We start from the raw sequence: 14,026 nt of genomic DNA on the forward strand, positions 1-14,026 counted from the left end.
TTCACTCAGGGCCAAGGAGAATGGAAAGTGTAAATTAAGCTGCAAATCTCTCTCTTGCTCTCCTTTCCAATGGGTTGGGGATTGTTAATGACAAAGAAGGTGTGAGTGTGACCCTTTCCCAAAACATCTAGAGGGAACCAGGTTAAGGAAGATGGTTCTAAAGGAGCAGGTTGAGGGACGCACCACGTGAGAGTCATAGCTGTTAAAAGCTCTGGAGAATGCGTCATTGAGTTATTTTAGTGGGGAACTGTCCTCCCTTCATGGGATGGGTAATGCTACTGTTCATATAGAACCCAGGTAGGTATCTCCTGGTTGCTATGGGAACATAGAATGCAACCACTTTGAAATCCCTACTTGAACAGTGCAGCGGAAACAGGTCAGGATAATTCCCCAAGTGTCTTTTCAGGTGTGCACAGCCTACCTTCCTATTTGATGATTTCAGAGTGTTGTGTGGTCCAGGGTCAAGATTCATAGAAACAAAGATAACTGAAGAGGAAACATGTGCCATATGACAGAGGTTTTCAAAATCATGAAGTCGGTGGAGACAGTGGCTAAGAAAACCTCTCTCATAATACTAGCACCCAGGAGCCTTAGAGGAGCTTGCAGATGGGTACCTATTATGGGATGGACACCCTTCACACAGGCAAGTTAATGATGTTGTTTGTAGGGCTCTGCACGCACTCCAATTTGGGGTCTGATCTGGTGCTTCAGAGTAGTCCCGATCTGACCTGAGACGGCTTTGAAGTCAGGAGATGGCAGCTTGTTTGTGGTCTCTCTTGCACTGCTTGCTGTCTGTCGAAGTGACTTTCTCTTGGGGAAAGATGTTGAGTACCTCCCCTCCAACCTGCTGGCTTTCAAAACATCCTCTTGAATGCCAAAAGCTCTCTACTCATGATAAAGATAAAAGATAAGAGCGGGGGAATACGCTGAAATTGTGAAACATGTTAGTATATTTCCGTTCATTCAGACAGGGTTCAGAAAAGAACTGTTAGAAACCAAACACATTTCAGATGCACTGAGCAGCAGATCAAAATATCATTATACTCTATTTGTAAATTCCAATCTAGGCATCTCCCATTTAGCAAATTAGGCAGAGGTGCTAATTAAGGTGATCGTTAAATGTTCATTTTCCTGAACGCTTTGGTAAAATCAACATCAGAGCAACTAGATAGCTCGAAAGCTCAGGGCGGGGGGAATCTGCAGCCCTCCAGATGTTATTGGACTTCTGACTGACACCAGTCCCAGCCAGCAAGGGACAACAACAACAACTGCTACTACTATATTCAAAAACTATCAATATTGGACCATGACTTTGCCACCAGCTAAACAGACAGATTCATGAAAAGACAACTATACCTGATGCATCTGGACATCTAAAGGTTCATATGCTCAAGTGGGGGTGGTTGTCTATGTCTCCTTTGGTGTGTGTACACCACAAAATAAATGCCATTATATATTTGGGAAGCTGTTCCCATGTTACCAGAGCCTAAGGCTATGAAACTAACGAAATTTAAGCTTCAGGCCCCAATCCTGGAGGGGCTCCAAAATCAACATTATTAGTGTGTGTATAACATTTCCCTAATTTTCACCCCCCGTATGACTTGAAAACTATAAGGCATAGGAAATATTTATTCGCACTGGAGACTTTGTCATGTGAGGCGATCCAGTGCAGCAGTTTAAATGAAAATCTGAGGTGTAGATTAAAAAACATTGTGGTGCTCTGTCATGGAACAACCCCATTGAAGAGGATAACAGGGGTTACCCAGACCTCGTTTCTGGTTGGGAAGGGCCCCCCATAACAGTTCAAGCTTCAGGACCCCCTAAAATGTAGATCTGCCCCTGCCCCAAATAATAATTTTTATTTATATCCCGCCCTCCCCAGCCGAAGGCAGGCTCAGAGCGGCTAACAACAGTAAAATAATACAGCATTCTAAAACCAATTCATTCTAAAATCAGTTCAAATCAAATTAATGGCAACCATTGGGCTAGAGTTCTGTGAGGATTACCAAAGGTACCTCAGTGGCCCTTGCCAGGCCTCCCTGTGGGAGCCAGACTCAATCGCATTCTGGCAAACTCAGGGTGTGCAGCTATAGTTGACTGGGGGGTGGGTCTTGTGGAACAACCCTGCCTCCCCCAGAAAGCAGGCTTTTGTGATAAGGAAAGTGACATATCAGTGCATTGGGAACTGTGGGAGAACATTTGCTTGACTCAACATCACCCTAAGTACTCCATAAACAAGTCAGAATTAATGGTCAATAAACAGTCACTGCAGGACGCTTTCGGGCTGTCGTTTTTGGGTAGGATCCAGTCAAAGGCTGGAAAATTCAGCTTGCACAATTATGGTTGACTTGGAGCTCACTTGAAGCAAATCTCCCCCTCCCAATCAGATTGTTGTGCTAAGGAAAGTGATTGGAAAATGCAGTGGAAAACGTAGGATTGCACTCGCTTTGATGCAAGTTGTGTAACGTCCTAGTAAAACAAATGATGAACAGCTTGTCTGGATGTAACCTGATCATTTGGCAAAATGCTGTCCTTGAGGCTATCATTTGCATTTGCATCTGCAGCTTGGACAGAGCTGACTTTTGGAAAAAGATATGGCTTCTGCTTCACTTAGTGCAGCGCTGCTCAAAGTGGTTGTCCGTGGACAAGGGCCACAAGCCATTAGTTGCTGGTCTGCAGTGACTCCACACAGCCCAGGTTGTGTAGGCAGCTTCAGGGACCAAATATGGTATCCGCCGCTGAAGAATCAATGCGAAGACAGTGCCAGGTGGCCAAGCAATCCTGCAATGATAGAAGACATCGTGCGATTCTCTCTCAGTTTAATGTTCTATACAGGTCTCCTCAGGACTGTAAGCCCCAGTAACTGCAGTTAAACTGTGAGCTCACCCATATTTCTGTTTGTGCTGTGATTTATGGGCACAGGCCAATGATTTACAAGCACAGGTCTGAGCAGGGGTTCCCCCCCCTTCCATCCTGTCATTTCCCCCAGGGAAACCTGCTGCTTACTGCTGAATTGGAACAAACACCAATCAACTTTTCTATAGGTTGCCAATCATTCTAATTCAGTGATAAACGTAATTGTTGGACGGGTGACTGAAAATCATGGACCTGCGTCCCCACTCTTAATTAAGTGTACATAGGATTACAGACACAGACTTGTATACAACTAAGTTTTACTCAAAGTAGGCCTACTGAAATTCATGGAGCTAAGATAACCATGCCGTTGAGTTTAGTGGGCCTGTTCTAACTTAGTTTGAGAAAATCCTCAGTCTTCTCAACAAGGGAGGGTTTGAACAATTCCCTTGATTCCAGAAGGTTCCTGGTGGTAAAAGGTAATAATTTATCATTACTACTACTTCTACTGGACGCGGGTGGCGCTGTGGGTAAAAGCCTCAGCGCCTAGGGCTTGCCGATCGAAAGGTCAGCGGTTCGAATCCCCGCGGCGGGGTGCGCTTCCGTTGTTCGGTCCCAGCGCCTGCCAACCTAGCAGTTCGAAAGCACCCCCGGGTGCAAGTAGATAAATAGGGACCGCTTACTAGCGGGAAGGTAAACGGCGTTTCCGTGTGTGGCTCTGGCTCGCCAGATGCAGCTTGTCACGCTGGCCACGTGACCCGGAAGTGTCTCTGGACAGCGCTGGCCCCCGGCCTCTTGAGTGAGATGGGCGCACAACCCTAGAGTCTGTCAAGACTGGCCCGTACGGGCAGGGGTACCTTTACCTTTACCTTTACCTTTACCTTTACTACTTCTACTTGTACTCAGCTGTTGCTCAGGGATTCTGAGAAACCAACAAAATCAGTACAGTTTTTAAATAAGTGGTTTAAAATAAGTGCAATTTTGAAAGGTTCAGTTCACCAACCTGATTCAAAATGGCGTCCAATTGCATCCAAACATAGACAGAAACCTGATCCTTGATCTTAGGAGCCACCATTAAGAATTCGGTTGCAATATACTGTATTAAAATGTGTCCAAAAGCATAGTGAACAAATAACTTTCCAAAATATATCTAGATTAAAAATCCTCCAGGTGTCCCCATTTTTCAGGGACAGTCCTGGATTTACAGAAGATGTCCCAGTTTCTGAATTGATCCCAGAATGTCCCGCTTTCCCCTAGGACATCCCTATTTTCATCGGAGAAATGCTGGAGGGTGTGGAGTTAGGTGACTCCTGAACCAAGGAGTTAACTAACTATACAACCTTTAGAAGACATCTGAAGGCAGCCCTGTATCAAAACGTTTTTTAATGTTTAATTATGTTTTTATGTATTTTGGAAGCCACCCAGAGTATGAGATTATTATTATCCACCTGTCACTGGAAGGTCCCAGGGCAGGTTACAACAATGTAAAACACAACAATTAAAAACAGTATCTGAAGAAGTGTGCATGCACACGAAAGCTCATACCAAGGGCAAACTTAGTTGGTCTCTAAGGTGCTACTAGACATTTTTTAAATATTTTTTAATATATTTCTACTGTGTCAGACCAACACGGCTACCTACCTGAGTATAAAGCAAAGTACTATAGTAACTAGGGTGGGTCCTTATAGATCAAGTGTCAGAAGTCAGTGCATCAAAATAAGTCAATCCATTTGGGCTTTTTGTAGGTCAGCTGCATCCAAAATCCTATGATTTGTCATTTGCAGACTAGGCAAGCATGTCAAAGGAACAAGAGTCTGGGGACCACACCCTAGCAAAGCCAGAGAAAGCCCAGGTGGTGAGCCGACTCTTGAAGCAGGCGCCCCCCGGAGAGTTCAATGAGGCCTTCAGTGACCTGCGCATGCTGGTGGATGACGACACCATGATGTGTGAGGAGGTGGCCAGCCTTTGCGCTGTGCACAACAAAGATCATTTCACTCCAGTCAAAAGCAAAAAGTGCGAGGTGTTGCTGACTCGTCACAATGAGCTAGAGGAGAACCGCTTCCTGGACCCTCAGAACAGAGTCTCCTTCAAGTACGACCACCTGAAGAGATTGCCGAGCAATTTCCAGGATCAACCCGAGGAGGATGAGAAAGGTGAACTGTGGAGGAGAGCACTTCAAGAGGCCTTGAAGGTCTATGTCAGCAACCACTACCCTGAGGGGCTTTGCAGCGTCTTCATCAAGGACACAGCTGTCCGGAAGATCTTTGTGGCTTGCATCGAGAGCCACCAATACAAGCCCTCTTCTTTCTGGAATGGCCTGTGGAAGTCAGAATGGACTTTTGCATTGGCACCGGCCTCCACTTCTACCGAGGTGTCTGGCACCATCATGGTCCAAGCCCATTACTTTGAGGATGGCAACACACACCTGACGGTCATCAAGGACGTCGAGGAGACCCTGCTGGTCACGGATGAGACCCAAACAGCACAAGACTTTGCGAAGCTGGTGGAGAAGGCAGAAAACGAGATCCAAGGTGGGCTGATGGAAGAGTATCAGCACATGAATGGCACATACCTGAAGTCCTTTCGGAGACAGCTGCCCATCACCCGCACCAGCCTTGACTGGGAGAAGGTTGTGATGACCAAGATTGTTGCGGCTCGTGCTAGCCAGTGAACATCCCACTTCAATGCAGCAGTAGGGATGAGGGAAGGGAGGCAATGCCTGTGGAAATGTGAGATGTTTGGAATAGCATTTTAAAATAAAGTAAAGTGAGGGCACTTCCAGGCTGTTGCTGGTTTCATGTGGGATTCAGTTAGGTAAAGGACCCCTGACATTTAAGTCCAGTCGCAGACGACTCTGGGGTTGCGGCGCTCATCTCGCTTTGCAGGTTGAGGGAGCAGGTGTTTGTCCACAGACAGTTTTTCCAGGTCATGTGGCCAGCACGACTAAGCTGCTTCTGGCGCAATGGAACACCGAAACCAGAGTAGTGTATGGAAATGCCATTTACCTTCCTGCCGGAATGGTACCTATTTATCTACTTGCACTTTTTTGGGCGTGCTTTCAAACTGCTAGGTTGGCAGGAGCTGGGACCGAGCAACGGGAGCTCACCCCATTGCGGGGATTCAAACCGCCGACCTTCTGATCGGCAAGCCCAAGAGGCTCAGTGGTTTGGACCACAGCGCCGCCCGTACCCCAGCAAAGTCAGGTTGTGGGATTGCCTTACCTTAAATAGGCCTGTTTGGCCACTTCAGTCTGTGAAACTGGCACTGTTACAGGTGCCACAAAAGACCTGCTATGCAGTTGTAAGAAAGCAGGTAATTCCTGAGTGTGGGTGCTGCCCCACTGAAAGATCCAATTCTTACAAACATGGCATCTGTATTGTGTGGCACCAATTTCACAGAGGAGATGTTGGCAGAGGCTGCTGTGTGCATACTGAACACTGTAGAAAGAGACAGTGTTCTGTACTCTCACCGTGGCCAACCACATGCCCTAAAACAAAGCCCAAAAGTCGAACCTGAACAGGCACACCGGGTTCTACCCAACACTGTGGGTGCCTGGTGTGTGTGTGTGATGTCATGTGCAGCAGCCATGGGGAAATGGGGAGATCATCCAGAGAGAATACACAGAAGCAGCCTGTCCTATTAGAGGGAAGCAAAAGGAAATGGGAGAAAATGAAGAGAGACAAGGCAGTCCAAAATAGACCTAGAGGCAGACATAAAGCGTGAGTGAGCTGCGGCATATGTGTGTGTGTGTGTGTGTGTGTGTGTGTGTGTGTGTAGGAGCTGGGGAGGGGGCAGTCTGCATAGAAAGCTGCTGCTGTCATTTGGGATGTTATTACGGATGCTCACAGTGTGACGCACACATGCAGATTCCCATCTGAGGAGCATGAATCCCCTTTCCCTCCCATTCTCTTTGGAAAACGGGCGTTAATTAGCCACGGAGATATTCATCAAGCTGCTGCCTCTTGGAGCAGGTCAGTCCCAGAGACATCTGGCGAGCCCGCTTTCCACCCTGCTTCCAAAAAAGCAGAGAGTCTGGCTTAGGAAGAGCTGCAGTCCTCCCTAGTCCCTGCCCTCTGTCTGCTGGAAAAAGGCAAAGTGCAGGATGTAGCGCCGAAATGGCTTTAATAACACAAGCTGAAAATGTTTCATTCTCCTCATCCTTGACCCAGTAGATGGGTTCTGCAATGCTAAGTTCCCTGTGTACCAGGGATGGGGAACCTCAGGTCCAGGGAGGAGGAGGAAGGAAGCAGAACTCCACGTGGTGCTGGCTGGAGGAGGCTACACCAAGGGATGGGGCCATGACTGGCTGCTGCTTCGGATCCTAGCTTGCCATGAGTGTCTAGGTAAAGGTAAAGGGGCCCCTGACCATTAGGTCCAGTCGTGGCCGACTCTGGGGTTGTGGTGCTCATCTCGATTTACTGGCTGAGGGAGCCAGCGTACAGCTTCCGGGTCATGTGGCCAGCATGACTAAGCCACTTCTGGCGAACCAGAGCAGCGCATGGAAACGCCGTTTACCTTCCCGCCAGAGCGGTACCTATTTATCTACTTGCACTTTGACGTGCTTTCAAACTGCTAGGTTGGCAGGAGCTGGGACAGAGCAACGGGAGTTCACCCTGTCGTGGGGACTCGAACTGCCGACTTTCTGGTCGGCAAGTCCTAGGCTCTGTGGTTTAACCCACAGTGCCACCTGCATGTCTGATCTACTTTTAAATCTACATCGGTGGGCATCAACAGCGGGAGCAAGTTCCACAGTTTACAGTGTGTGAAGAGGGACTTTCTCTTATCTGCCCTGAATCTTCCAACATTCAGCTTCATTGGAAGTCCACAAGTTCTAATATTAGGAGAGAGGGAGAAAATACTTTTCTCTCTACACTTTCTCCATACCAAGCATAACTGTATAAACGTCTAGCAAAGGCTTCCTCAACCTTGGCGATCCAGATGTTTTGAGCCTACAATTCCCATCATCCCTGACCACTGGTCCTGCTAGCTAGGGATCATGGGAGTTGTAGGCCAAAAACATCTGGAGGGCTGAGGTTGAGGAAGCCTGGTCTATCATGTCACCTCTTCTTCCTTGTTTTTGCTCTAAGTGAAAAAGTCCCAAGTGCTGCAACTTAAAGGATTTGTTCCCCTTTGCCATGCAGGCCCCTGCATTGACAGACGTGGGAGCCAAACAATAAGGGTAGAGACAGAAAGAGCTGGGGAAGATTTAGCTCTTGTATTATCAGTAACCATGGGAAGCTCATGGTAGCCAGAAGCGCAAACCTGCCCAGCTTATACACTGCGCTTGACTTGGTCTCCCTTGAGCCTGAGTGGAGAGAGGGAATGAATTCGCGTTTCCAAAAACAATGAGACACCAGCTGTCCAAACCTTCCTAACCCAGCTCCCAACCAAGTTCTAACTTGGCTTGGCAAGACGCCACAAGTTGCTAGAAATGATAAGGGCATGCTTAGCAATAGGCAACGAGGCTTGGCTTCGATTCATACGACAGCCCAGAATGGTGGGGAATTTTGAATAAAATTCAAAAAGATGTCGCAAGCTTTTCTCTGCTCAGCTTGGAAATGTCCCACTATTGACGACCTTCCTTTGGCAAGTTGTCATGGAGCTTTGTAATGTGATGGCAATTGATGATGCTTGCGGATTTTTCTTTCTTTCTTTCTTTTAATTAAAACTAAACAGAACATTTTTATCCCTTCCCAAAGGCTTCCAGAATGGCTTACAAATAGCCATGATAAGACAGCCCCTGCCTTCAGATTTACAATCTAATATACATCACACACAAACACAATGCCAGGTGGCGCTAGCGGGTGGCGCTAGGGACGCGGGTGGCGTTGTGAGTAAAACCTCAGTGCCTAGGACTTGCTGATCGTAAGGTCGGCAGTTCGAATCCCCGCGGCGGGGTGAGCTCCCGCCGTTCGGTCCCAGCTCCTGCCCACCTAGCAGTTCGAAAGCACCCCTAAGTGCAAGTAGATAAATAGGGACCGCTTACTTAGCGGGAAGGTAAACGGCATTTCCGTGTGTGGCGCTGGTGCTGGCTCGCCAGTGCAGCTTAGTCACGCTGGCCATGTGACTCGGAAAGTGTCTTCGGACAGCGCCGGCTCCCGGCCTCTAGAGCGAGACGAGCGCGCAAACCCTAGAGTCGGTCACGACTGGCCCGTACGGGCAGGGGTACCTTTACCTTTACCTTTATACATCACACACAAATACAATGCCAGGGTGGGAGGAGGGAAAAGAAAAGCCCATGCTCTAATTCTTAGCTACAGAGTTGTACCAGGAAGTACTTTCTGTGGGCAAGATATTTTTGATATTGGAGCAGACTCCCTCAGAAGGTGGTTGACTCTTCTTCCTTGGAGGTTTTTATACAGAGGTTGAGTAGCCGTCTGTCATGGATGCTTTAGTTCAGGAGTCAGCAAACTTTTTCAGCAGGGGGCCGGTCCACTGTCCCTCAGACCTTGTGGGGGCGGCGGACTATATTTTTTTGTGTGTGGGGGGGAAATGAATGAATTCCTATGCCCCACAAATAACCCAGAGATGCATTTTAAATAAAAGCACACATTCTACTCATGTAAAAACACGGTGATTCCTGGACCATCCGTGGGCCAGATTTAGAAGCCGACTGGGCCGATTCCGGCCCCTGGGCCTTAGTTTGCCTGCCCATGCTTTAGTGGCAATTCTTGCATAGCAGGGTGCTAGACTAGATGAACATTGGAGTCACTTCCAACTCCACAATTCTATGATTCTATAAGTTATGCTCTTAAGCTCACCACCATCTGGCATCAAACAGAATTGATTGTGGGGCTGAGTCATGACAACCGCTAAAACCTCCATTTAACCAACCCGTGCCATTTTCTTCTAGTACGCAACAATTGCCGCAACTGAGACTTTTCTTCCTAAGCTTCAGTCTGTGCTGTATTATTTTAAACTGTTCACCAATGATTTTGTCGTGTCATCAAAGTTGACATTATTTTTAAAGTCAATAGGGAGTGCTCAGCCACGAAGATCACTGGATGACCTTAGGCCAGTCACTCGCTATTAGTCTCATCTACCTCATAGGGTTGTCCTAAGCAAGCCTTCTTTATTGGATTCCCATTTCCCCCAGCTTTGGTGGTTCTAAACCCACCCACCACATCCAACGCTTTTCAGCCTTGCACCTTTATGGAAAGAAAAAACTTCAAAGAATAAGAGGAGGTTATCAGCTTGGACCACCCCCTTGCGGCTTAGTAAATTACAGAGATTTAAATAATATGTGCTTGCATGCCAGGCTTGTGTTTTGTGGGTGTTGCGTTGATGTCCCCTCCTGCAGTCACACAAGATTCCCTGAGAACGCTCGGCTTTGAAGGCCCGCTAATGAAGTCATTAATTGCACAGAGCCTTTGATAACCGCAAAAAGCCTTTTTGTGTGTGTTCCGGCAGCACTTTTCCCCACTGATGTTTCTCAAAACGTAATCTATCATGTTCTTGTTGTGAAGATTCAAGGTGAATGCAATAAAGTGCCAGTTCACACACACACAGCAGACACTGGCAAGCGGCTTCACACTGTGGGTTGAAGCAAAAACAACCTGTAGCATCTTAAAGAAGACTGGAGACCCTCTCTAGTCTATATAATTTTTTTTTTCCATATGCGAAGACCACAGGGGAGTTTGAAGTGTAAGAAAATAGCAGAACATATTAAGAAACACATTAGAGAGGATGAAATTAGATAAGACAGAACCTTAAAACACAGCTGCACGTCATTTGGGTTACAAACATTGATGCTGGGTGAGCGGGAAGTGACTAGTTTTGTTCAATTGGAATATAATTGTTGAGTAACAAATGTAACTTTCCGCATGGAAAAAGGAGCAAAATATTATTATATTTAAAAAGACTTCTGTAGCATCTTAGAGAGTCAGGGTGCATCTAGGCAGTTACTATTTTCATGTGGGCTTCAACCACATACCAGAAAATTTAATGAGCATTTAATGTGTGTGTGTGTGATGATTTTAGTTCACAGGGAAGGTGTTATGTACTGAGCTAGGATCCTAGACCAAAAGGCAGGTAGGATCCTAGAATGCAACAACCGGATTGGCCTGCAGGAACAGCCCAATCAGGCCCCAGGAGGAAGTTAATCAACCTATTAGGTCAGGAGGATCCTAGAATGCAACAACTGATTGGCTTGCAGGAGCAGCCCAATCAGGCTCCAGGAAGGAAGCAGAGTCAGCCAATCACACGGGACCCATTGTATAAATAATGTATATAAAGCCTGAAGGTTGGGGTGTTTTTTTTTTTTGGGGGGGGGGACTCAATTCAGTGTTATGAGATGCAATAAAGAGCATGAAATCACTATGCAACTCCGAGTATATTTCAGAAGGGCTTTTAGCACCTCCCCTCTCACATAGGGAGCTACTCTCAAATAGGAAGCTAAGATGGTATTCCTGGTTGGAACACCATTAGCCCAGAGCGATCCATTAGCAGCTGCTATCAAGCTGTGTGCTTCCTCTCACAGGAGCACCTCAACATCACCCGGAAAGTCTTTGATCATTTCCAAAGAAAGGGCACTTTTACAATCAGTTAAAACATGCTCCTCCACTGCTCAGGTGATGCTCTTCTCACTTCCCTCAGTTGTTATTGTCTCTGCCATTCTCCAGTGTCACTTCCCATGCAACTCTCGTATCAAGTGAGCAACCACCCTGGAAAGTTGTGGCAACCCTGAGTGCCTGCTACCTCTCCTCTTATATAGACCTCAGTTGCTGGGCACAGACTCTCCACCTGAGTCTTGGCTCCATTGGTTTCAGTGCTGACCTGGCCCTTAACTGGCTTTAGGTGGCGAGTCATGAGCTCTCAGTCTTGCACTCTTTCATACTGGTTACCTCAGCTGTTCTGCCCTCTGCCTTCTGGCCCTTGGAGGCTTCTCCAGCATCCTTTAAAAAAATAATAATTATTCAATTTTACAATTATATTTTAAATTCAAATATCAGTCATACTCTTAAACAAACTAGGATTCCCTGAATCCTAAGACTTCTCTGTTAAAAAACCAGAAGCATTTTTATTAGGTATAGTGGGTAGAGAGATACTGAGACAAGATAAAAAAATATTCTTATATGCAACAACTGCAGCAAGAATTTTGTTAGCCTAAAGATGAAAACAACAGGAGTTACCAACAAAAGAAGAGTGGCAGATGAAAATGACGGACTTCGCAGAACTGGCAAAACTGAGGGGAAGAATCCGGAACCAGCGAGACCAAGCATTCCATAAGGACTGGAACAAATTTATATTATATTTGAAAGACCACTGTAAGCAATTAACACCATTCGCAGGGTTATCTGAAGATCTGTAAGCTGAAATTGCTACCTATTCAGGTTGAGTAATATAATATTTTAGGTAATGATATAACAAGGATAGGAAACGAAGCGAAATGTAAAGATGTTCAGTTTAATTTTGTAAACCATCAGACGAGAGGGAGGGAAGTCCTTGGGCTCAGTCGAGCCAAAGAGATAAAAAAAGAGGATACGATGTTACGTAATGTGATTATATGTAAAACCAATAAAAATCATTTATAAAAATCCTAAGACTTCCCTCCACCCCTCCATGGTTTCCATTATTAGTCTTTTTCAACGGTGTCTTATAATATCTTCCATTTTTTCTTAAAACTCTTACCATAGTTCTTGTTACAAGTGTTAGAACAATCCTGCCAATGTTTTTAGTTCTTTACAGTGTTCTCCAAGGGAACTTAGAAATTCTCCCCATTCCCTATTAAAGTTCTTATCTTCTTGATTTCTGATTCTCCCAGTCATTTTTCCATTTCAGTATAGTCCATCAGCTACTCCAGCATCCTAGCCCTCTCCATGTTGGAGGGCTGTGGGATCTCCTCTTCTCTTCTTCCTGCTCTCCCACTGGCTTCTCATCCACCAGCTCCTCTGATGCCCTTCCATGTTCCACTTGGGTGCTGAGGTCTCCTGGCCAGAGTCCCAAGGGCCCCCAGTAGTTGCTGGTGTGTCTTCCTCTGGGTCATCCTCTATCTGCCAGAGAAGAAGAAGAAGAAGAAGAAAAAAGAAGAAGAAGAAGAAGAAGAGTTGTTTGGATTTGATATCCCGCCTTTCACTCCCTTTAAGGAGTCTCAAAGCGGCTAACATTCTCCTTTCCCTTCCTCCCCCACAACAAACACTCTGTGAAGTGAGTGGGGCTGAGAGACTTCAAAGAAGTGTGACTGGCCCAAGGTCACCCAGCAGCTGAATGTGGAGGAGCGGAGACGCGAACCCGGTTCCCCAGATTACGAGACTACCGCTCTTAACCACTACACCACACTGGTGGGCTTGTTGTGCAAGGCATCCCAATTGACTATAATTGTTCAATATAAATTTGTTGGTACGTGAGCACCAAGTGTGGCTGAGGGCTCCCATGAAGGAATGCTGTTCCATACAAGCAAAAATCCCATCTACTAAAAATAAAATGCTGTAGGGAAGTGTTAGCAATTCACTTAAATAATGCTGACAGACTCCAGAGAGGAAAGTCTGGTTATCACTTTACTGAGGAAACTGGACAGAAAAACAGTGTGTAATTTGTAGAGAAAGGAACGGAGAGGTTTTGTCATTCTTAGTTTAGACCAGTGGTTCCCAGCCTTTTTTTTGGCCATGCCCCAACTAAGCATCTCTAAAATCCTGATCCCCCCCGCCGTGACATATAATTCTTATTATTCAAAAAGTGAACTCCTATTCACATGGAGGAAGCCTAAAAGGCCATTAACTTGGTCTAACTCATTCCCAAATTGTCCCCCTTAAAAATCAAATTGCCCCCCTGTGGGGCATGTGCCCCACGTTGGGACCCTTGTACATAGGGAGCCCTTTTTACTAAGCAGAGGGAAGACTCCCTCAGAACCACACAGCCAATCAGAACACGTACTACCTCAGTGAAGATCATGTCACTCTGCTTGGTTGCTAAGCAACACCCCCCTCTTGTTTAGCTGATGTACTGGTAACAGAATTAACCCTTAAATTGCAAAGAGAATGATCCCTGCTGTTGGCCTTTCAACAGGGTGGTGGTTCCACCCTACCCTTCCCCCTGATGTGCTAGTTTTCGACAAAGGGTTCTTCTTTTTGCTTTGATATGAGGAGAGTTCAGTCATTTCAGACCACACCTGCAGTCTGCATTGATGCATCTCACATACAGGATTACCTCCTTAACCTGCCGCCTGTGAAAACCA

At 46.3% G+C, this 14,026-nt stretch overlaps 1 pseudogene across 2 annotated transcripts; it reads left to right on the forward strand.

The window, feature by feature from the left end:
* Positions 1–340: 340 nt before the first annotated feature.
* On the forward strand, positions 341–5,569 carry LOC114584582 (F-actin-capping protein subunit alpha-1 pseudogene; annotated as a pseudogene). 2 transcript variants are annotated; one of them, XR_013390646.1, is made up of 2 exons: positions 341–376; positions 4,638–5,569. The product of XR_013390646.1 is annotated as an F-actin-capping protein subunit alpha-1 pseudogene, transcript variant X2 (transcript). The 2 variants fall into 2 exon arrangements; XR_013390645.1 differs by having other exon boundaries at positions 347–406.
* Positions 5,570–14,026: the final 8,457 nt, after the last annotated feature.

Source organism: Podarcis muralis, chromosome 14 (genome assembly GCF_964188315.1).
Source record: "Podarcis muralis chromosome 14, rPodMur119.hap1.1, whole genome shotgun sequence".
In the NCBI taxonomy this organism is placed as follows: domain Eukaryota; kingdom Metazoa; phylum Chordata; class Lepidosauria; order Squamata; family Lacertidae; genus Podarcis; species Podarcis muralis.